General features: G+C 44.1%; 1 protein-coding gene and 1 long non-coding RNA gene across 14 annotated transcripts in view; one reads left to right on the forward strand and one right to left on the reverse strand.

The window, feature by feature from the left end:
- The window catches only part of ARVCF (ARVCF delta catenin family member), a 770,059-nt gene that overhangs the window by 546,071 nt on the left and 202,131 nt on the right, over nucleotides 1-21,857 (reverse strand). The window lies entirely within an intron of this gene.
- Nucleotides 1-21,857, forward strand: part of LOC130283300 (uncharacterized) — a 35,972-nt gene that overhangs the window by 11,293 nt on the left and 2,822 nt on the right. Inside the window, exon 2 of the long non-coding RNA XR_008846637.1 lies at nucleotides 19,992-20,138. This is a non-coding gene — a long non-coding RNA (uncharacterized LOC130283300). The remainder of the gene's footprint in view (nucleotides 1-19,991; nucleotides 20,139-21,857) is intronic.

Consider the following 21,857-nt stretch of genomic DNA (forward strand, 5'->3'; position numbering starts at 1 on the left):
TATAACTGTGAATCGATTCTGGAAAATTCAGAATTGGTGTTGCTTCTTCCCGAGGAAGCTGTGTCAAAGTACTATAGTGTGATTTCTTGTAAAATGCCATACTGTGTATATATATATATATATATATATATATATATATATATATATATATATAAATAAAAGGGGAAAAAATACTAAATATTCACTTCATGTTAAAGGGAACCAATCAGCAGATTTTAGTATATATAATGCTTGACAACGCGTTATATATGCTAAAATCACTATCTTCACAATCCCCAGGGGACGTTTGTGCCCCCAGGGATGGTGAAGGATAGAGGATAAGATGCCTGATCGCGGGGGTCCCGCCGCTGGGGACCCCTGCAATCTTTCATGCAACAACCCGCTATCATCAGCCTCCGGAGCCAACATTGCTCCGGGTCTGATGAATCACTATGATGATACTCCGGCCCAGTGATCGTGATTAATCAGACCTGGAGAGATGTTTGCTCTGGAGGCTGATTATAGCGGTGTGCTGCATGAAAGATTGAGGGGTCCCCAGCGGCAAGACCCCTGCGATCAGGCATCTTATCCCCTATCCTTTGGATAGGGGATAAGATGTCTTAGGGCCTGAGTACCCCTTTAACAATTCTATTCCTATGAATGTGGTCCTTCACAATAAGTATATTATACGTAATATAAAAGTGGAGAAATAAATCCAGGATATATTTTTATATGTTTTCTCAATTCAATTTTTAAAAGGTTGTTGGAAACTGTCAGCCCCAGCCTCTCCTTCTCCCATATTTCATGTGAAGAAAAAAAAAAAGGGTCATAGGCTTCAGGAGGGAATTTTAGTACAATGAACCCCCAAGTTACAATATCAAGTTACATGGGTCTGCTATCACCACTGTGGAAACTTTAGTTACTTAAAGGGTCACTCCACCCATAGACATCTTATCCCAAAGGATAGGGGATATCCCCAAATGATAGGGAATAAGATGTCTGATCCCGGGGGTCCTGCCGCGGTACCCCACAATCTCGGCACCCTAGACATCTGGTGCACGATGCGGGGCTGAGGCTTGTGATGTCACTATCACGCCCTGCTCGCCACGTCCCCCCAATGCAAGTTTATGGGAGGAGGCGTGATGGAGTGCTAAAATCATCTGGCATGGAGCGAAGCTCTAAAGGAATGCCAGGTGCAGCATGGAGATCGTGGGGATCACCAGCGGCGGGACCCCTGCACACAGACATCTTATAAGATGTCAAGGGGCGGAGTATCCCTTTAAGTTCTGGACTAGTAACTAGTAACCGTTTTTAAGACCCCAAAATGTCGTCTTAAGGCAATACAAAATAAGGATTTTAGAAAATTAGGTAGATACCTAATACAGATAAAACAAACTCTCAAATATAACAGCAAGAAACAGCAGCCAAAGACTGTGAATCACTTTCTGTGATGAAAAATAAACTTTTCAGGGTCATAAATAGTATACTCTGGCCCTCATTTACTAAGCTTTTTTCAAAAATGTTTTTTTTTTGTGCACGCTGTTTGCAACATAGCTGTGCCAGGGCCGCATCAGTGTGTACCAGTATGTGCCAGAAAAATCCACAAATCCTTTTATTGTTCTATTAAGTTATGGAGACAATTGGAAGGTTAATGGGGAATATTTTTACATGAGCTACCACCAATATTATTGCCCCTGTAACCCCATGTTCTTGCTAGTAATGCCCCAATAGAAAAAAATAAAGACTCCCTGATACACGTGATAGAACAATATGCTTGTTGTACATTATTTGGCATATTAAAGCGATTATTTGTCTAGGAGATTCTATAAACATGGCTGGATAGTCATTATGCTTCTGTGTCCACATGTAAACAAAACGTAAAATGGTAAATTGAGATCAATTAGGTGATGCCCACACCTAAGCATGAGTGACTGTTTAATTTTTATTATACTTAATAATTAAAAATTAACCATCATTTTCAGAGCTGTCAAACAGAAATGAGTTGGTACATTAAGGTCACAAATAACAAGCAAGGATACGCATGCCACGATTCCCCCTGCATTGCTATGCACATAACCGGTTGTCTGTTTCTACATAGCAGAACATCAGAGACAGTAGCGACGTGAAATCTTTGCTTAAATTCACAGGTTGCCATAGAGACTTTCACAGTCTGTTTTTAGGATGATTTCCAAAAGAAACATATTTTCAGCCAAGTAGCAATAAATATGGCAAGGTGTACTGTTCTGGAATAGCAGCTTTAACGGCCGTACTGATAAGAAAAAAAAGACCTTACAATCTTGTGCGTTACATGCATATTCTGGCCATAAAGCACAACAATATCTCTCTATAGGTCTATGAAGGTCAACCGGCTCTAAGAACTGTAATGGGAGGGAAATGCAACAATACTTTGGTGTATGGAATCAGTGATAAGGATCATTTTAACAAGATACTGTAATTCCTAGCTAAAGCTACATAAAACCAATAATTTAAATACAATCCATACTAAATAAAATAGTAACATTACAACTGAGATGTGTTGAGTTCTTTTAAAAAATATAAAATAGACTATCGTGTTCTTGGTGATGATTCAACCAATCTGGAAGATCTGTCATTTGTCTTGATCTCATCAAACTGTAAGTATTACACCAATGGAAAATAATCCCATAGCATGGTGTCTGTAAGAAGAGGTTTCAGTACGGACGTAAGCATAACTATACAATGCATTTCGAAAGTCTTTATACGGTTTTTCTATTTTCACATTTTGTGATATTGTAGAAAATAATTGTTTTCCCCATCATTGTGCACTCAATACCCCATGGCAAAGAGGAAACAGAATGTAAAAAATATTTGATTATTGAAAAAGAAAAATGTAAATATTGCATTGACATAAGTATTCAGACATTTTGGTGTACATTTATGGATTTCCTGCAATGTACAGTCTTCTTGTGGATGATGCCACAGGGTTTGCACACCTGGATCTGGGTATTTTCTGTTATTCTTCTCTGCAGATCCTCTCAACCTCTGTCAAGGTGGATGGGGAATGTTGGATGGGGAATGTTGGATGGGGAATGTTGGACAGCTATTAATAGGTCTCCCTAGATTAGTTCAATTGGGTTCATGTCAGAATCAGGTTTTCATTAAAGGGGTACTCCGATGGAAAAAAAAAATTTCAAATCAACTGGTGTCAGAAATGTAAACAGATTTGTAAATTACTTCTATTTTAAAATCTTAATCCTTCCAGTACTTATCACCTGCTGTATGCTCCAGAGGAAGTTCTTTTCTTTTTGAATTTCCTTTCTGTCTGACCACAGTGCTCTCTGCTGACACCTCTGTCCATGTCAGGAACTGTTCAGAGCAGGAGAAAATTCCCAAAGCAAACCTCTCCTGCTCTGGACAGTTTCTGACATGGATAGAGGTGTCAGCAGAGATCACTGAGGTCAGTCAAAAAATACATTTAAAAAGAAAAGAACTTTCTGTGGAGCATACAGCCACTGATAAGTACTGGAAGGATTAAGATTTTTAAATAGAAGTAATTTTCAAATCTGTTTTGTAAACCCGATTGGTTGAGTTGGACAATTGCTCCACTTTTCCTCTGCACAGGTTTTGATAATTGTCCCCCATTGAACTTTACCGAAAGGATGCAGTTGTGAATGCCTTTTTGGTAAGAAATGATAATTTCCCTCCAGAATAACAAATAGTTCAGAATAACGAATGAGGTCGAAAACCCCCCAGAAATAATGAAACAAAAATGCGCTTAATGAAATGAACAGAGATAAATTTATCTGTAGTGTACGTGTCTCCTGAATACTTATGTACATGTAAGGCTTCACTATGTGCCATGACAGTTCTGCTATATGCAGGCTGTACTAGCAGACCACATAAAAATCAATTAAATGAATTGCTATAGCAAAGCATTAAATTAAATAAGCAATTGAATTATTGCTTATGTGGTGGTCTTGGGTGTTGCGGCGATAGTGTAGGGTATATGGGTATTAACCCTTAATTGTCATGACGCCAGGGTGCGGTTTCCTCAATGTAATAGTCCTACCGCCAACCGTCCCACAAGCGGCAGGGAGAAATAACGGAATGTCCACAGCAGATTTTATGAAGTAAACTTTAAGTAACTTTACTGTATAATTTATGCAACAGTCTTTGCAAGAGAGAACCGTGGTACAGGTTCCTCACAGGTTTGCTGGGACTCTGGGATCACTGTGCTACTATTTTTTAGGAGATTTGAGTTTCTAGTAGTCAAACAGAATTCAGTAGTTTGAGCTTTGGTAACTCACGATTTTGTGGCTGCTGGACTTTAGGCTTGAGGCCTAGCTTGAATTGATATTTGTGCTGAGATGTGCTCCTCTGATAATCCGGAACTAAGAGAGAGGATTTAGTGGCAGCAGCCCCTTATATCTTAAGGGAGTGGGACAAAGCTCATTGGTCAGCAGAACCTGTCAGTCCTGACCTAGTGAACTCTGGGTATCACATGACCCAAAGTTCCTTAAACTATAATACAATTTAATTAAAGGCACGTGACCTCTAAGGTCCTATACAGAGGTATTCCTACATATATTAAATATATATATATATATATATATATATATATATATATATATATATATATACACACACATTAAATATCATTTATATGAGGCAACTAGGGGTTAACGCTACAGGAGAGCCCTATTGACATGGGGGGACTCTGGTTGAGGTGACTTTAGACAAAGGGACAGGACCAGGTCCTGTACCGAGACACCACACTTATAGAAGCCCCCCTATAATAAAAATTAGAATTACCTTTCCCTATTCCTAACATACCATAAACATATTTGGTATTGCGTGGATTAGTCCAAACTATTAAAATATAATGTTAATTGAACTGCTTGGTAAATAGCATAAAAATGTAAGAATTGTGGTTTTTGGGTCTTCTCACATCCCACAAATTTTTTTTTTACAAAAAGCAATCAAAAAGTCAGATCAATGACAAATGATATGTCATGAAGCGGGGGGGGGGGGGGGGGGGGGGGTGAGGGAGAAGTGAGCCCTAAAGCTGTCCCCATAAACCACTCTCCCTGCCTATTTGCCCATCCGTCCTAAATGACGGATCAACAACTTGGAGTCGGTCCCTTCCTTGCGCTAAAGTGCAATGGCACTGAAGTCAACAAAACTAACAGAACTGTACAAAGTTGGTAAGCAGGCCAGGTAGATAAACGAACCAACAAAAAGATAACATACCAACATACAGTTCAGAAACCGGAATCAATATTAACGGAAGATATGATAATATGAACAAGACTAGATATGAGGATAGGTTTACAGCAGACAAAACCAGGAAATGCAGGGGATGAACAGGTTAACTGAATGTCAGAACACTAAACGGGTCAGAAAATCAAGAGCACTGTTTACACTGGACTCAGAACAAGGAACACACTAGACACTCCACTGCAAGCATGGAAGGAAATCAATACCAAAGCCAAATAGGCTCCAAGCCAGCGGGCCCTCTCCACTGAGTGATCAGGATACTGGCCTAGGAGGAAACAAAAATCCTAAATACAAGCAAACACATGTACAGGCACAAGACTCCCTCACTCCTAGATAGACAGATTAGCACAAGGCTCTGTACAGGATTCAATCCTCGGAGTTGCAGGATCAAACAAGGTCAAAACAGGACTGACAAAACGCACAGTGTAAATACAGACTAAGGCAACACAAAGCAAATGCAGAATGAATATACACAAATATCAAAACGACAAATGTACTCAAACAAAGCAGGCTAAAATTTATATATCAAACAGGACAGATAACCATGGTTAAAACTCAGGATATATGCACAGACAGACATAGTGAACATAATGCCAACATGGCCAGAATACAGGTCTAATCACAAGCCCAGAACAGCACCTGAAGAGGTCTTATATATCTTGACTTCCCAGTGCTGAAGTCAAGAAGGTTAACTCTTCCGATCCCAGGGAGAATTAACAGAGAAACTGTTCAGACATAATGTCTGAACAGGACCCAAAGCAGAAAATACTAAATACAAATAAAAATTATTATTACATGATATTGATACAAACAGTTTTGCAGACAGAAACATAATTTTTTTCTTTCTCCCAATAGAAGCTTCTGAGCTGGATCGACACAGTATCAGAGGAATGAGTGAAGTATTTTATATTATTTTATGACATGTAGCCTGAATGTGTGAGCACACCATAATTCTAATAGTGCTCCACTAGGCAGCACGTATGTTGTGTTTTATGCAATATTGGCATAGCATGTGCTTAGATATGTGCTGTTTCATCCCAATTTCATGTAAATATAAGTAAAACGCTCATCTCATAAACTATGCAAAAGCAGAAAAACTAATGTAAATTTTCACATGTTCCTAGATGTAATTTTTTATGTTCCCAAAAGGATTTACCAGTTACTGTTCTATAATGCTTCAAAGAAAACTTTAGGTACATAATTGACTATGTAGGACATGTTCAGAAATTCTGAAAAGGAAGTAAAGGGGCTGTGGATTGCTTTATACAGTATGTAATATGCCTCCCTGCTGGTTGATCTCCCACTGGCTGCATTGGGAGATCAAAACAAACAGATGTCAGTATTGTACGATTTATCTTGTGTGATACGGCATTCACCACCCACAGTGGTGGCACTACATAGATAAGAAATGTGTGCTGGCTCCCTCAATTAATTGTGTAGACTAATAACATAAATAACAATGCAGATCTTATAGTAAACTGGTGAATTTACTAAATACCAAAGTGACTGGCCGTTGGCATTATTGGCAGAAAAATATATGTTAAGTGCATTTATTACAAAAGAAAAAAGGTTTTGGCTCCGCATGTGAATGGCACTGCTCAGTTAGAAGGCCTTCACTTCACTTTACATTCTATAAACCATATTCACTGATATCTTGACCCAGCAAGAAAAGTCCATGCATTTCCCTGGTACACTCTGAAATAGTGTTCCCTAACCCGTTCTAATAGCTGCAGATATTATTGTGCATTAAAGGGGTTATCCAGAAAAAAAACAGTTTTTATATATCAACTGGCACCAGAAAGTTAAACAGATATATAAATTACTTCTCTTAAAAAAATCTTAATCCTTTCAGTACTTATGAGCTTCTGAAGTTGAGTTGTTCTTTTCTGTCTAAGTGCTCTCTGATGACACGTGTCTCGGGAACCACCCAGTTTAGAAGCAAATCCCCATAGCAGACCTCTTCTAAACTGGGCGGTTCCAGAGACACATATCATCAAAGAGCACTTAGACAGAAAAGAACAACTCAACTTCAGAAGCTTATAAGTACTGAACAGATTAAGATTTTTTAATAGAATACTTTACAAATCTGTTTAACTTTCTGGAGCCAGTTGATATATAAAAAAAAAGGTTGTTGTATGAAGTAATGGTCCCTTGATCAAGACTCCAGGGTCTGTGTGCTCCTAAAGCTGGAGTGTATTTGGACATTTTGATGGGCTGCTCTTCTAATGTTATCTATCTATCTATGTAAAAGAATGCATGGAGTGTGCGCTGACACATGCATAGAGAAAGACAAACCCTGTTCCATTATTTGCCTTAGAGGTCAAAACTGTGGGTGACCCTGCTGTCAGTTTCTCTTTAATGGTGATACAACCCCCTTAAATTGGAATATGACCAATGAGATGGTAATCTGTTTTAAGAGACAAACAACCTGTGCATGAAAGCATGGTTTCCATGTGTGAACTACAGCTGCTTAAACACATCTATCTGTTAATCTCATTTGGTATGTTCCATCCAAGTCCCTTTGCCATCATCATACTAGGAGTGCAGCCACACTTTTAGAATAGGCATAACAAGAATCAAAAGAAAAACTCAGCAACTCACCACTGCTGCACAAACAAAATTGGCTTTATTCCAAAGCTTGCTTCAAGACACACAGAGTGGAAGGAAAGGGAAAGGATGGAGGCAGGGGGTACCCGTGGGACAGCGTTGTTCCACAGGTACCCCCTGCCTCCATCCTTTCCCTCCCCTGCCACGATGTATGTCTTGAAGCAAGCTTTGGAATAAAGCCGATTTTGTTTGTTCAGCAGTGGTGAGTTGCCGAGTTTATCTTTTGATTCTCACTATGCCTATGTACGGACTCTCTGTGCTCCGAGCACCGCCAGGCTGCTAATACAGGATCCAGATTTCATGCTTCCAGGACTCAGACGCAGCATATAGGTTCAGTAGAGCCAGTCTGCATGTTTCTCTATGTATATTGTACAGTTTTAGAATAGTAACACAAATATATTATTATTCCAAGGTATTGAATATAATGTAAATGTAATGTAATGTAAAGTCATCATTTTAGCAACTTAACAATGTTTAGTATTACACAATGACTTTTATGCAGATCAGTTCTTCTTCACAAGGAAGGAGTCCGTCTCTGTAAAGCCACCTTATTTTCTCTGTATGATATAAGCACAGTGCTAAAACAGATTTATAAATGCATTTATGCCACTGTTCTGGCATAAATTACTTAAAGAATATGGTGTTTAAACTTTAAGTTATGTTTATGATGCCCCAATGTCATTTATTCCATTACATTTGCATGAATAATTCCGAATCAAACAGGATACAACTGCTGACCTTTGTATATTATGAGATGGTCTATATATAAGTATGTTATCGTACTATTACTTTTCAATTGCTGAGGTTTAAGAAGGACCTAGGAGGCCCAGAAGGTCTATGCTGTTCCTATAGCACATGTGACTAACAGTTTTCTGGGATCAAGCCTTCTTTGAAATAATTATTTATGGAAATAAAGTAGACCAGTATACATTTGCACAATAGAACTGGAGATAGGGAAATGCTGTTACAATCTTCTTTCGACACTGGTCTTTTTTTCTCTTATTCTTATAACTTGCTATTGTACAAATTTTTTTTCATATCTGGTCATCTGCAAGGGAAGCCCTTTAAATAGAAATCTAGATAGGCTTCGAGGAAGATGCAAACTTTTACCATTCCACCCTCTATGCAATGTCAAAACATGCAGTGCATTTAATTTTTTCACTATATGTAGAATCTTCAACTATCTGTATTTAGAAAACATTAGAAAAGCAATAAACAAATAACTGAATTAACTCCACTGTCATTGCTCAGAATATGCAGTCACAAACCTGCTTACAATCTGTGTCTAATAATTTTCTTTGTTCTCTCTACAGAAACTTAGAAGCAAAATAATGTTCTGTTTTGGATCAATATCATGCTCTGCATTACAAATGTGCATAATAGGATTTTATAATGTGCTATTTAATTAAAAATTAGATTCGTATGCTGGATGGGCAGCTGTTTTGGAAGGAAGAATGGCTGTAATCTGTAAAATGGATAGACATATTGCGAGCAGTGCAGGGCTTCTGGAAAATTGCTTTATTCGGTTTATATCCAAATGTCGAGAATTCTTAAGACTACAGTGTGAAATTGTTATTGCCCTTTTTAATCCGAAAAATATATGATGAAATGAAAGAACAGTTGACAAACCAACATTCTGAGAGTTTAATTTCCCAAAGAAGCAAATGACTTTGATAGAAATTATACTCAGCTAAAAATAGCTGCAAGGTTGCCTGAGAGCTTTTAGTGTTGTATTTAATTCTAAACTAATTAGAAAACTAATATGGAGTAAGAATTTTATTACGGTTTGTGGAATGTGCAATGATTTGATAACATATGGATCATTCGAGCCTGTAGAATGTTGTGTGCAGGCTGTAGAAACTCATTTAAGACATAGTATGTATATGTGTATATATATATATATATATATATATATATATATATATATATATATATACACACACACACACACACAGTGGGGCAAAAAAGTATTTAGTCAGCCATCAATTGTGCAAGTTCTCTCACTTAAAAAGATGAGAGAGGCCTGTAATTTTCATCAACTATGAGAGACAGAATGAGAATAAAAATGCATAAAATCAGAGTCTGATTTTTAAAGAATTTATTTCCAAATCATGGTGGAAAATAAGTATTATGTCACCTACAAACAAACAAGATTTCTGGCTCTCACAGACCTGTAACTTCTTCTTTAAGAGCCTCCTCTGTCCTCCACTCGTTACCTGTATTAATGGCACCTGTTTTAACTTGTTATCAGTATAAAAGACACCTGTCCACAACCTCAAACAGTCACACTCCAAACACAACTATGGCCAAGACCAAAGAGCTGTCGAAGGACACCAGAAACAAAATTGTATACCTGCACCAGGCTGAGAAGACTGAATCTGCAATAGGCAAGCAGCTTGCTGTGAAGAAATCAACTGTGGGAGCAATTATTAGAAAATGAAAGACATACAAGACCACTGATAATCTCCCTTGATCTGGGGCTCAACGCAAGATCTCACCTCATGGTGTCAAAATGATCACAAATCCCAGAACCACACGGGGGGACCTAGTGAATGACCTGCAGAGAGCTGGGACCAAAGTAACAAAGGCTACCATCAGTAACACATTATGCCGCCAGGGACTAAAATCAAGCAGGGCCAGACGTGTCCCCCTGCTTAAGCCAGTACATGTCTGGGCCCATCTGATGTTTGCTAGAGAACATTTGGATGATCCAGAAGAGTATTGGAAGAATGTCATATGGTCAGATGAAACCAAAGTAGAACTTTTTGGTGAAAACTCAACTTGTCGTGTTTGGAGGAGAAAGAATGCTGAGTTGCATCCAAAGAACACCATACCTACTGTGAAGCATGGGGGTGAAAACATCATGCTTTGGGGCTGTTTTTCTGCTAAGGCACCAGGATGACTGATCCATGTAAAGGAAAGAATGAATAGGGCCATGTATCATGAGGTTTTGAGTGAAAACCTGCGTCCATCAGCAAGGGCATTGAAGATGAAACGCGGCTTGGCCTTTAGCATGACAATGATCCCAAACACACTGTCTGGGCAATGAACGAGTGGCTCAGTAAGAAGCATTTCAATGTCCTGGAGTGGCCTAGCCAGTCTCCAGATCTCAACCCCATAGAAAACCTTTGGAGGGAGTTGAAAGTCCGTGCTGCCCAGCGACTGCCCTAAAACATCACTGCTCTAGAGGAGATCTGCATGGAGGAATGGGCCAAAATACTGTAAAAGACTTACAGAAAACGGTTGACCTCTGTCATTGCCAACAAAGGGTATATAACAAAGTATTCAGATGAACCTTTGTTATTGACCAAATACTTATTTTCCACCATAATTTGCAAATAAATTCTTTAAAAATCAGACAATGTGATTTTATGGATTTCTTTTTCTCATTATGTCTCTCATAGTTGAGGTATACCTATGATGAAAATTAGAGGCCTCTCTCATCTTTTTAAGTGGGAGAACTTGCACAATTGGTGGCTAAATACTTTTTTGCCCCACTGTGTATTCATGTGTTTATGTGTATATATACAGTACAGACCGAAAGTTTGGACACACCTTCTCATTCAGAGTTTTCTTTATTTCTAGGACTATGAAAATTGTAGATTCACACTGAAGGCATTAAAGCTATGAATTAGCACATGTGGAATTATAGACATAACAAAAAAGTGTGAAAATATGTCATATTCTAGGTTCTAGCCACCTTTTACTTTGATTACGGCTTTGCACACTCTTGGCATTCTCTTGATGAGCTTAAAGAGGTAGTCACCTGAAATGGTCTTCCAACAGTCTTGAAGGAGTTCCCAGAGATGCTTAGCACTTGTTGGCCCTTTGGCCTTCACTCTGCGGTCCAGCTCATCTGAAACCATCTCGATTGAGTTCAGGTCCGGTGACTGTGGAGGCCAGGTCATCTGGCGCAGCACCCCATCACTCTCCTTCTTGGTCAAATAGCCCTTACACAGCCTGGAGGTGTGTTTGGGGTCATTGTCCTGTTGGAAAATAAATGATGGTCCAACTAAACGCAAACCGGATGGAATAGCATGCCGCTGTGGTAGCCATGCTGGTTCAGTATGCCTTCAATTTTGAATAAATCCCCAACAGTGTCACCAGCAAACCCACCATCACACCTCCTCCTCCACACCAGCACACCTGTGAAGTGAAAACCATTTCAGGTGACCACCTCTTGAAGATCAACAAGAGAATGCAAAGAGTGTGCAAAGCAGTAATCAAAGCAAAAAATGGCTACTTTGAAGACCCTAGAATATGACATATTTTCAGTTTACACACTTTTTTGTTATGTATATAATCCCACATGTGTTAATTCATAGTTTTGATGCCTTCAATGTGAAGCTACAATTTTCATAAAAATAAAGAAAACTCTGAATGAGAAGGTGTGTCCAAACTTTTGGTCTGTACTGTATATGTGTATATATATATATATATATATATATATATATGTCACGATCCCGGCTGGTAGGAGGTGGATTCTCTGTGCCAGAGAGGGATTGGCGAGGACCGTGCTAGTGGACCGGTTCTAAGTCACTACTGGTTTTCCCCAGAGCCCGCCGCAAAGCGGGATGGTCTTGCTGCGGCGGTAGTGACCAGGTCGTATCCACTAGCAACGGCTCAACCTCTCTGACTGCTGAAGATAGGCGCGGTACAAGGGAGTAGACAAAGGCAAGGTCGGACGTAGCAGAAGGTCGGGGCAGGCAGCAAGGATCATAGTCAGGGGCAACGGCAGGAGGTCTGGAACACAGGCTAGGAACAAACAAGGGAACGCTTTCACTAGGCACAAGGGCAACAAGATCCGGCAAGGGAGTGCAGGGGAAGTGAGGTATAAGTAGGGAGTGCACAGGTGGAAACTAATCAAGGTAATTGGGAAGATTGGACCAGGCACCATCATTGGTGCACTGGCCCTTTAAATCGCAGAGACCCGGCGCGCGCGCGCCCTAGGGAGCGGGGCCGCGCGCGCCGGGACAGGACCGACGGAGAGCGAGTCAGGTACGGGAGCCGGGGTGCGCATCGCGAGCGGGCGCCACCCGCATCGCGAATCGCATTCCGGCTGGAGGCGGTACCGCAGCGCACCCGGTCAGTGGATCCGACCGGGGCGCTGCAGCAACGAGGATGAGGCGAGCGCTCCAGGGAGGAACGGGGACCCGGAGCGCTCGGCGTAACAGTACCCCCCCCCTTGGGTCTCCCCCTCTTCTTGGGGCCAAAGAACCTGAGGACCAAAAACTCAATTTTTCCGTGATGAGGTCCGAGGCACATTAGGAGGGGTTCCGTGCGGTAACGCACGGCACAGTCCAATCTTTCATTGTTAACACAATTGATGTAGAGGGGTCTGGCGAGACTGGTCACAGGGACGTTGAACCTGTTGATAAGAGAGGCCAAAAAAAAATTTCCTGCAGATCCGGAATCCAAGAAAGCCATTGTAGAGAAGGAGAAGGTAGAGGCAGATATCCGCACAGGCACAGTAAGGCGTGGAGAAGCAGAGTTGACATCAAGAACTGTGTCACCTTTGTGCGGAGTCAGCGTACGTCTTTCCAGGCGGGGAGGACGGATAGGACAATCCTTCAGGAAGTGTTCGGTACCGGCATAGTACAGGCAAAGATTCTCCATGCGGCGTCGTGTCCTCTCTTGAGGTGTCAAGCGAGACCGGTCAACTTGCATAGCCTCCACGGCGGGAGGCACAGGAACGGTTTGCAGAGGACCAGAGGAGAGAGGAGCCGGGGAGAAAAAACGCCTCGTGCGAACAAAGTCCATATCCAGGCGGAGCTCCAGACGCCATCCGGAAAAACGCATGTCAATGCGAGTGGCAAGATGAATGAGTTCATGTAGGTTAGCAGGAGTTTCTCGTGCGGCCAGAACATCTTTAATGTTGCTGGATAGGCCTTTTTTAAAGGTCGCGCAGAGAGCCTCACTATTCCAGGACAACTCGGAAGCAAGAGCACGGAACTGAATGGCGTACTCGCCAACGGAAGAAACACCCTGGGCCAGGTTCAGCAGGGCAGTCTCGGCAGAAGAAGCTCGGGCAGGCTCCTCGAAGACACCACGGACCTCAGCGAAGAAGGACTGGACTGTGGCTGTGGCAGGATCATTGCGGTCCCAGAGTGGTGTGGCCCCAGACAAGGCCTTTCCAGAAAGGAGACCACGGCAGAGTCTAGAGTCCTCATCAAATTTGTCCGGCAGGGACAAGCAGGGGTTAGGAGCGGCCGGTTGCTGCGGAGGAGTTGCAGGAGCCGGCGGAGGAGATGGTTGTTGCAGCTGCTGTGTCTGTGACTGAAGTTGCTGTATCTGCGGCAGCAGCTGCTGTATCTGTGACTGAAGTTGCAGTGTCACGGTGGTCAAGTATGCCAGCTGATGATTTCGTTGGGCAATCTGTCGGGCTTGCTGGGCGACCAGTGTGGGGAGGTCGGCGACAAGTGGCAGAGGAACTTCAGCGGAATCCATGGCCGGATCTACTGTCACGATCCCGGCTGGTAGGAGGTGGATTCTCTGTGCCAGAGAGGGATTGGCGAGGACCGTGCTAGTGGACCGGTCACTACTGGTTTTCACCAGAGCCCGCCGCAAAGCGGGATGGTCTTGCTGCGGCGGTAGTGACCAGGTCGTATCCACTAGCAACGGCTCAACCTCTCTGACTGCTGAAGATAGGCGCGGTACAAGGGAGTAGACAAAGGCAAGGTCGGACGTAGCAGAAGGTCGGGGCAGGCAGCAAGGATCGTAGTCAGGGGCAACGGCAGGAGGTCTGGAACACAGGCTAGGAACAAACAAGGGAACGCTTTCACTAGGCACAAGGGCAACAAGATCCGGCAAGGGAGTGCAGGGGAAGTGAGGTATAAGTAGGGAGTGCACAGGTGGAAACTAATCAAGGTAATTGGGAAGATTGGACCAGGCACCATCATTGGTGCACTGGCCCTTTAAATCGCAGAGACCCGGCGCGCGCGCGCCCTAGGGAGCGGGGCCGCGCGCGCCGGGACAGGACCGACGGAGAGCGAGTCAGGTACGGGAGCCGGGGTGCGCATCGCGAGCGGGCGCCACCCGCATCGCGAATCGCATCCCGGCTGGAGGCGGTACCGCAGCGCACCCGGTCAGTGGATCCGACCGGGGCGCTGCAGCAACGAGGATGAGGCGAGCGCTCCGGGGAGGAACGGGGACCCGGAGCGCTCGGCGTAACAATATATTTGTGGTCATGGCTACAAGGTGACACGTTGACCCACACAACTTACATACTAAAAGTGGCTAGGCTGTAGTTGAGGGTAAACCTATAAGAGGGCATATAAACCCTGTTAAAAAGGTGAAGCCAAGTAAAGTGGAGGGTTGGATGGGGCATGCTGAGCCAAACGTTGGATTAGGGCATACCCTACTTGGGTTTTATGCTACCTGTCACGATTCGGCTTCCAAGTAGTGGATCCTCTGTGTCAGCGAGGGATTGGCGTGGACCGTGCTAGTGGACCGGTTCTAAGAGGCTACTGGTATTCACCAGAGCCCGCCGCAAAGCGGGATGGTCTTGCTGCGGCAGTAGCAACCAGGTCGTATCCACTAGCAACGGCTCTACCTCGCTGACTGCTGAGAAGGCGTGGGACAGAAGGACTAGGCAGAGGCAAGGTCAGACGTAGCAGAAGGTCGGGGGCAGGCGGCAAGGTTCGTAGTCAGGATGGGTAGCAGAAGTTCAGATACACAGGCTTTGGACACACTAAACGCTTTCACTGGCACAAGGCAACAAGATCCGGCAAGGGAGTGCATGGGAGGAGGTCAGATAAAGGCAGGGAGCAGGTGGAAGCCAATTAAGCTAATTGGGCCAGGCACCAATCATTGGTGCACTGGCCCTTTAAGTCTCAGAGAGCTGGCGCGCGCGCGCCCTAGAGAGCGGAGCCGCGCGCGCCAGCACATGACAGCAGGGGACCGGGACGGGTAAGTGACCTGGGATGCGATTCGCGAGCGGGCGCGTCCCGCTGTGCGAATCGCATCCCCAACGGCCAAGACAGTGCAGCGCTCCCGGTCAGCGGGACTGACCTGGGCGCTGCAGGGAGAAAGACGCCGTGAGCGCTCCGGGGAGGAGCGGGGACCCGGAGCGCTAGGCGTAACAGTACCCCCCCCCTTAGGTCTCCCCTTCTCTTTGTCCGGTAACTGCCTCCCCTGGGATGAGGACACCGGGAAAGAATGGAGGGTTTCCTCAACGGCAGGCAGTACAGCAGGAGTGGGAATGGGGAGGGAGGGCAGAGGGCGAGGCCTGGCACGGGGCAGTGTGACACCAGGACGGGGGCCATGGGGAGGCACAGAGGCTTGCCTGACGGGACTGGGAGGGGGGGAGAGGCACTTCCTGTGGCAGGCAGAGTCCCAGTTCCTGATCTCCCCGGTGGTCCAATCAATGGTGGGGGAATGAAGCCGGAGCCAAGGCAGACCGAGGAGGACCTCAGAGGTACAGTTGGGGAGAATGAAGAACTCAATCCTCTCAAGGTGGGGTCCAATAGACATGAGGAGGGGCTCTGTGCGGTAACGCACGGTGCAGTCCAATCTGGCTCCGTTGACCGCGGAAATGTAGAGCGGCTTGACGAGACGGGTCACCGGGATGCTGAATTTATTAACAAACGCCTCCAAAATAAAATTTCCAGAGGCACCGGAGTCCAAGCAGGCCACGGCTGAGAGGGAGGAGTTGGCTGAAGAAGAAATCCGCACGGGCACCGTGAGACGTGGAGGAGCAGACTTGGAACCAAGAGACGCCACACCCACGTGAGCTGGGTGCGTGCGTGCGTTTCCCAGGCGTGGAGGACGGATAGGGCAATCCACAAAGAAATGCTCGGTACTGGCACAGTAAAGACAGAGATTTTCTTCCCTACGGCGATTCCTCTCTTCCTGGGTCAGGCGAGACTTATCCACTTGCATGGCCTCCTCGGCGGGAGGCCCAGGCGTAGATTGCAACGGATACTGTGGGAGAGGTGCCCAGAGATCTAAGTCTTTTTCCTGGCGGAGCTCTTGGTGTCGCTCAGAAAAACGCATGTCAATGCGGGTAGCTAGATGGATGAGTTCTTGCAGATTGGCAGGAATCTCTCGTGCGGCCAGCACATCCTTGATGCGACTGGATAGGCCTTTTTTAAAGGTCGCGCAGAGAGCCTCGTTATTCCATGATAACTCGGAGGCAAGAGTACGAAATTGGATGGCGTACTCGCCCACTGAAGAATTACCCTGGACCAGGTTCAACAGGGCAGTCTCGGCAGAAGAAGCTCGGGCTGGCTCCTCGAAGACACTCCGGAGTTCAGCGAAGAAGGCCTGGACTGTGGCTGTGGCAGGATCATTGCGGTCCCAGAGCGGTGTGGCCCAAGACAAGGCCTTTCCTGAAAGAAGGCTTACTACGAACGCCACCTTAGACCGTTCTGAAGGAAACAAGTCCGACAACATCTCCATATGCAGGGAACACTGAGACAAAAATCCACGGCAGAGTTTAGAGTCCCCATCAAATTTGTCCGGCAGGGACAAGCGGAGGTTAGGAGCGGCCACTCGCTGCGGAGGAGGTGCAGGAGCTGGCGGAGGAGATGGTTGCTGCTGTAGCAGAGGCAGAAGTTGCTGTAACATGGCGGTCAACTGCGACAGCTGCTGTCCTTGTTGGGCAATCTGCTGCGATTGCTGAGCGACCACCGTGGGAAGATCAGCGAGACTTGGCAGCGGCACCTCAGCGGGATCCATGGCCGGATCTACTGTCACGATTCGGCTTCCAGGTAGTGGATCCTCTGTGTCAGCGAGGGATTGGCGTGGACCGTGCTAGTGGACCGGTTCTAAGAGGCTACTGGTATTCACCAGAGCCCGCCGCAAAGCGGGATGGTCTTGCTGCGGCAGTAGCAACCAGGTCGTATCCACTAGCAACGGCTCTACCTCGCTGACTGCTGAGAAGGCGTGGGACAGAAGGACTAGGCAGAGGCAAGGTCAGACGTAGCAGAAGGTCGGGGGCAGGCGGCAAGGTTCGTAGTCAGGATGGGTAGCAGAAGTTCAGGTACACAGGCTTTGGACACACTAAACGCTTTCACTGGCACAAGGCAACAAGATCCGGCAAGGGAGTGCATGGGAGGAGGTCAGATAAAGGCAGGGAGCAGGTGGAAGCCAATTAAGCTAATTGGGCCAGGCACCAATCATTGGTGCACTGGCCCTTTAAGTCTCAGAGAGCTGGCGCGCGCGCGCCCTAGAGAGCGGAGCCGCGCGCGCCAGCACATGACAGCAGGGGACCGGGACGGGTAAGTGACCTGGGATGCGATTCGCGAGCGGGCGCGTCCCGCTGTGCGAATCGCATCCCCAACGGCCAAGACAGTGCAGCGCTCCCGGTCAGCGGGACTGACCGGGGCGCTGCAGGGAGAAAGACGCCGTGAGCGCTCCGGGGAGGAGCGGGGACCCGGAGCGCTAGGCGTAACACTACCCTTCTACTCCTTCCACAAATACAGGCTGAATACTCAGCATGTCATACATGTATTAATATGAATACTGATCAAGTCATAATGATATAACTAACCACTGACTAGATAAGTCACATAGCTTTTCCCAGGACAGTGGGGAGTGATATATTAGGCAGCAAGTAAATAGTTAGTCCTTGAAGTTGAAGTGTTAGGAGCATCAAAATATTCAACAGTAAGGAACACGGCAACTCTTACAAGGGCCAAATTGTGATGGATAGATAACTGGGTAAGAGCATCCCCAAAATGGCTGGCCAAAAACAAGTCAACTGTCGACAGAGTCATAAAGCACCCATAGCTCATATATGAAGCAAAAGTTCATAGAAGAGGTAATGCAGTGCAATCTTTCAAAAAAGGAACATTTTAAACATACTTATTTTGTTAAAAAAGTTAGAGATTTTTTTTAGTTTTTGTTAAATCAGTACAATGATAGAAAAGCATGTAACCATGAGTATAATTACATTGACCGACAGAATAAAGAAAAAAATGTAAATTTTACCATAAAGTGTACAGTGTGAAAACGGAACCCTTCAAAAACTTAGAAATTTGTGGTTAACTTTTTAATTTCACTACACATAAAAATGTTCTTACTTTATTTATTCATACATTTTATAGTAAAATCAGTGATGTAATAAAAAAAATAAGCCCTCATATGGGTCTGAATATGATAAAATTAAAGAGTTATGGCTCTTAGAAGGCAAGAAGGAAGAAGCTGGCTGTGTCCTTAAGGCCCAAATGGGCTGTGTCCTTGAGGGGATGAAAATAACAATAATAAGAGAAGGGGTCTTATCACAGCATAACAATGCTAAGAAAAGCAAACCGTATCATTAAGGGAGTACCAAGCCCAATATTAGGAGGATGTTATCTGATGGCCTACTTTGTCTGATGTTTTGTCATCCCTTACCACCTAGTGTTGCATTGCCTGGAAACACAAACACTTGGAACTAATAAAAAACAAAAAAAAGAACAGTAGGAGGCAGAAAAAAAACAGAGTTATGTAAGAATAGCCTTGCTCAGAAGGCCACTAGGAATTTATCATGTGCTCGGCTTTAATTTAATCCCCCCCCCCCCCCCCACCAAAAAAAAAAATATGTCAAATTAAATTTCACACCAGCAGGAGATGTTTCCTTCCTTTGATTACTGAGCACAGTTCATAGAAATTGGAATCACAACAGATGTAAGTAAAAGCTGTCCAAGTCTAGAAAATAACCAGTATCTCACTGTTTACCTAAACTTACTGTGAAGCCAGAAAGAGGAAATGGATGGAAGCTACTGAAATACTAGCGGGACTGCTGCAAGCATCTCTGTCAGTGGCATCCCATTAAAATCACATCTACGCTTTGCTATTCAATCTACTACTACCATCTGTGAACCTAACAAATTCTAGTCAAATCTAACACTGCCTCTAGAAAAGCTATCGATTAGAGTATAAATCTACGTGATTTCCTTTGTACCATACAAACACACTACCCTGCACCTTCAGCTAGACACAAAAGTGCTAATGTAATAAACTTGCCTGCCCTTGTTGGTGGTTTCAGCTCCTTGGCAGCACTGCTGGGAGTGTATTTCTGTTGCCTCGTGACCAGCTCTGACAATGGCCACATCCACCCCTGATTGCAGTTCTGTGCCATCAATCGCGTTCCTGTAAAAGCTGCTGCATGTATTCCGAAATTCTGACCCCTGATCATGTTTCTGACTTCTGCCCTCTGAATTTAGCCAAACACTGACTAAGGCCAGACAAAGTTGCAGCCGGTGATTTGTAGAGCAAGCTGTCACTGCCAAGACAGGTCCGTCTCGGAAATTGCAACTGGAGCATACAGCAACCAGAAGACTTCACAAGGGGATGACTGAACGAGCAAGTTGGTAAGCATGCGTTTTTTTTGTGCGAGTATTTTCTACCGGCAAACTAAACCCGCTACCTATTCCCTTAGTCTCATATTTCCATGGACTTTAAGACTGATTTGTCTATGTCTCAGAGTGGTGGTTGATAGAGTCTGTAAAATGTGTCATGCTATTCCCTAGTGTGAAAGAGTTATCTGTAGCTACTCTCCCTTTTGGGTTACAGCAGAGGGCCATAAAATAGGGCCACATACATGCATGGACACCTTCCCATTTATTCTCCACCTTAATATGGCAGCTACTTCACAACCCTGAAGAGGGGTCTGGGGGCCTGTATCTATCAGACATTTATGGCTTATCCTAGGAATATGCCATAAAAGTCTATTAGGCCTCTTTTACATGACATTTTTGAGGTGCACCACCAATATGCTGCAGGATACCAGCAAAAAGGTATATCAACATATCATGTGGAATATGAATCGACTCACTTTATTGGGCTGAAACATTTTTGCTACTGAATAAATTTGGTCTGTTTCCTAAACTTACAGGGGGAGATTTGTCAAAGCCTGTCCAGAGGAAAAGTTGCTGAGTTGCCCATAGCAACCAATCAGATCGCTTCTTTCATTTTGGAAAAGGCTTGTGAAAAATTAAAGAAGTGATTTGATTGGTTGCTATGGGAGTCTATGCTTTTGAGTCTCACAAAAATAATATTTACCTTCAGAAAATAGAAAAATAGTCCTGTATTTACTCTATGTACTTACTGGTTGAGTAATTGCTGAGTACTACAATTTCCAGAATGCATTGATTCCCCTTAGCTCTTCATCTATTCATCACAGCCCTCCCACCCTGCCAACTTCCCTCCCACAGCACTCCTGCCAGTTTCCCACCCAGAGCTATTAGAGAACATCTCATTTACCAGCAGGCTATTGCACAATGAAGTGAAGTTGCAGAACTTGTGGCACTCATTCCCTGTGGTATTGGTATGCACATGGCAGCATGCTATAAACACCTTATTCTTACCTAAATGTCCCAATTAAGATGTAAATGTATGTATGACACATATATGGTGACATAGAGGCTACAGGAGCAGGTGAATAACATCACTTAAGTGGCTGGGCTGGAACTCAGAAGCAAGACCCAGCCAAGCCCCCTGAGACAGCAGATAATGATGCATTATCTTGGGAGAGAGGTGGGATACAGGAAACTGAAGACAATACCACATTGAATATAAAAGAACTGCACAACTTCCTGTCAGTGGTGAATCATGTACAAGCATGCTGAAGCCAATACAATTTGTAATAACAATTTATTAGTAAGTTATATATATTTGGATGATATCCTTATTAAAATTTAATTCTTTGAAAATGGAATACTATTTAATATTTTGTTTTGGAAATTAAAGGTAAATAGATGATCGACTCATAAAAGGCTTTTGGCTTTGTGAGAATTGAATAAGCTTAAAGATGTATTCCAGGATTTTTTTATTTTATTTGCTACAGAGGCTGTAAAGTTAGTGTAGTTCATAATATAATGTCTGTACCTGTGTTTCATGGTGGTCTTGCAATTCTTCTGTGATTTTTGCCCCAAGGTTTATTTTTAACAGCATGCAAAACAGCATGGGTTTTTCCAGGTTGCAGTGCAGCATGAGACTTTACATCAATGGGTGGAGCAATCGCTGGGTGGGAGCAAGACCATTCTGCAAGAATTGTATATTTGCAACAGCTGAAAGAAACCCTGATCAGA

This window comes from Hyla sarda, chromosome 1 (assembly GCF_029499605.1).
Source record: "Hyla sarda isolate aHylSar1 chromosome 1, aHylSar1.hap1, whole genome shotgun sequence".
Taxonomy (NCBI): domain Eukaryota; kingdom Metazoa; phylum Chordata; class Amphibia; order Anura; family Hylidae; genus Hyla; species Hyla sarda.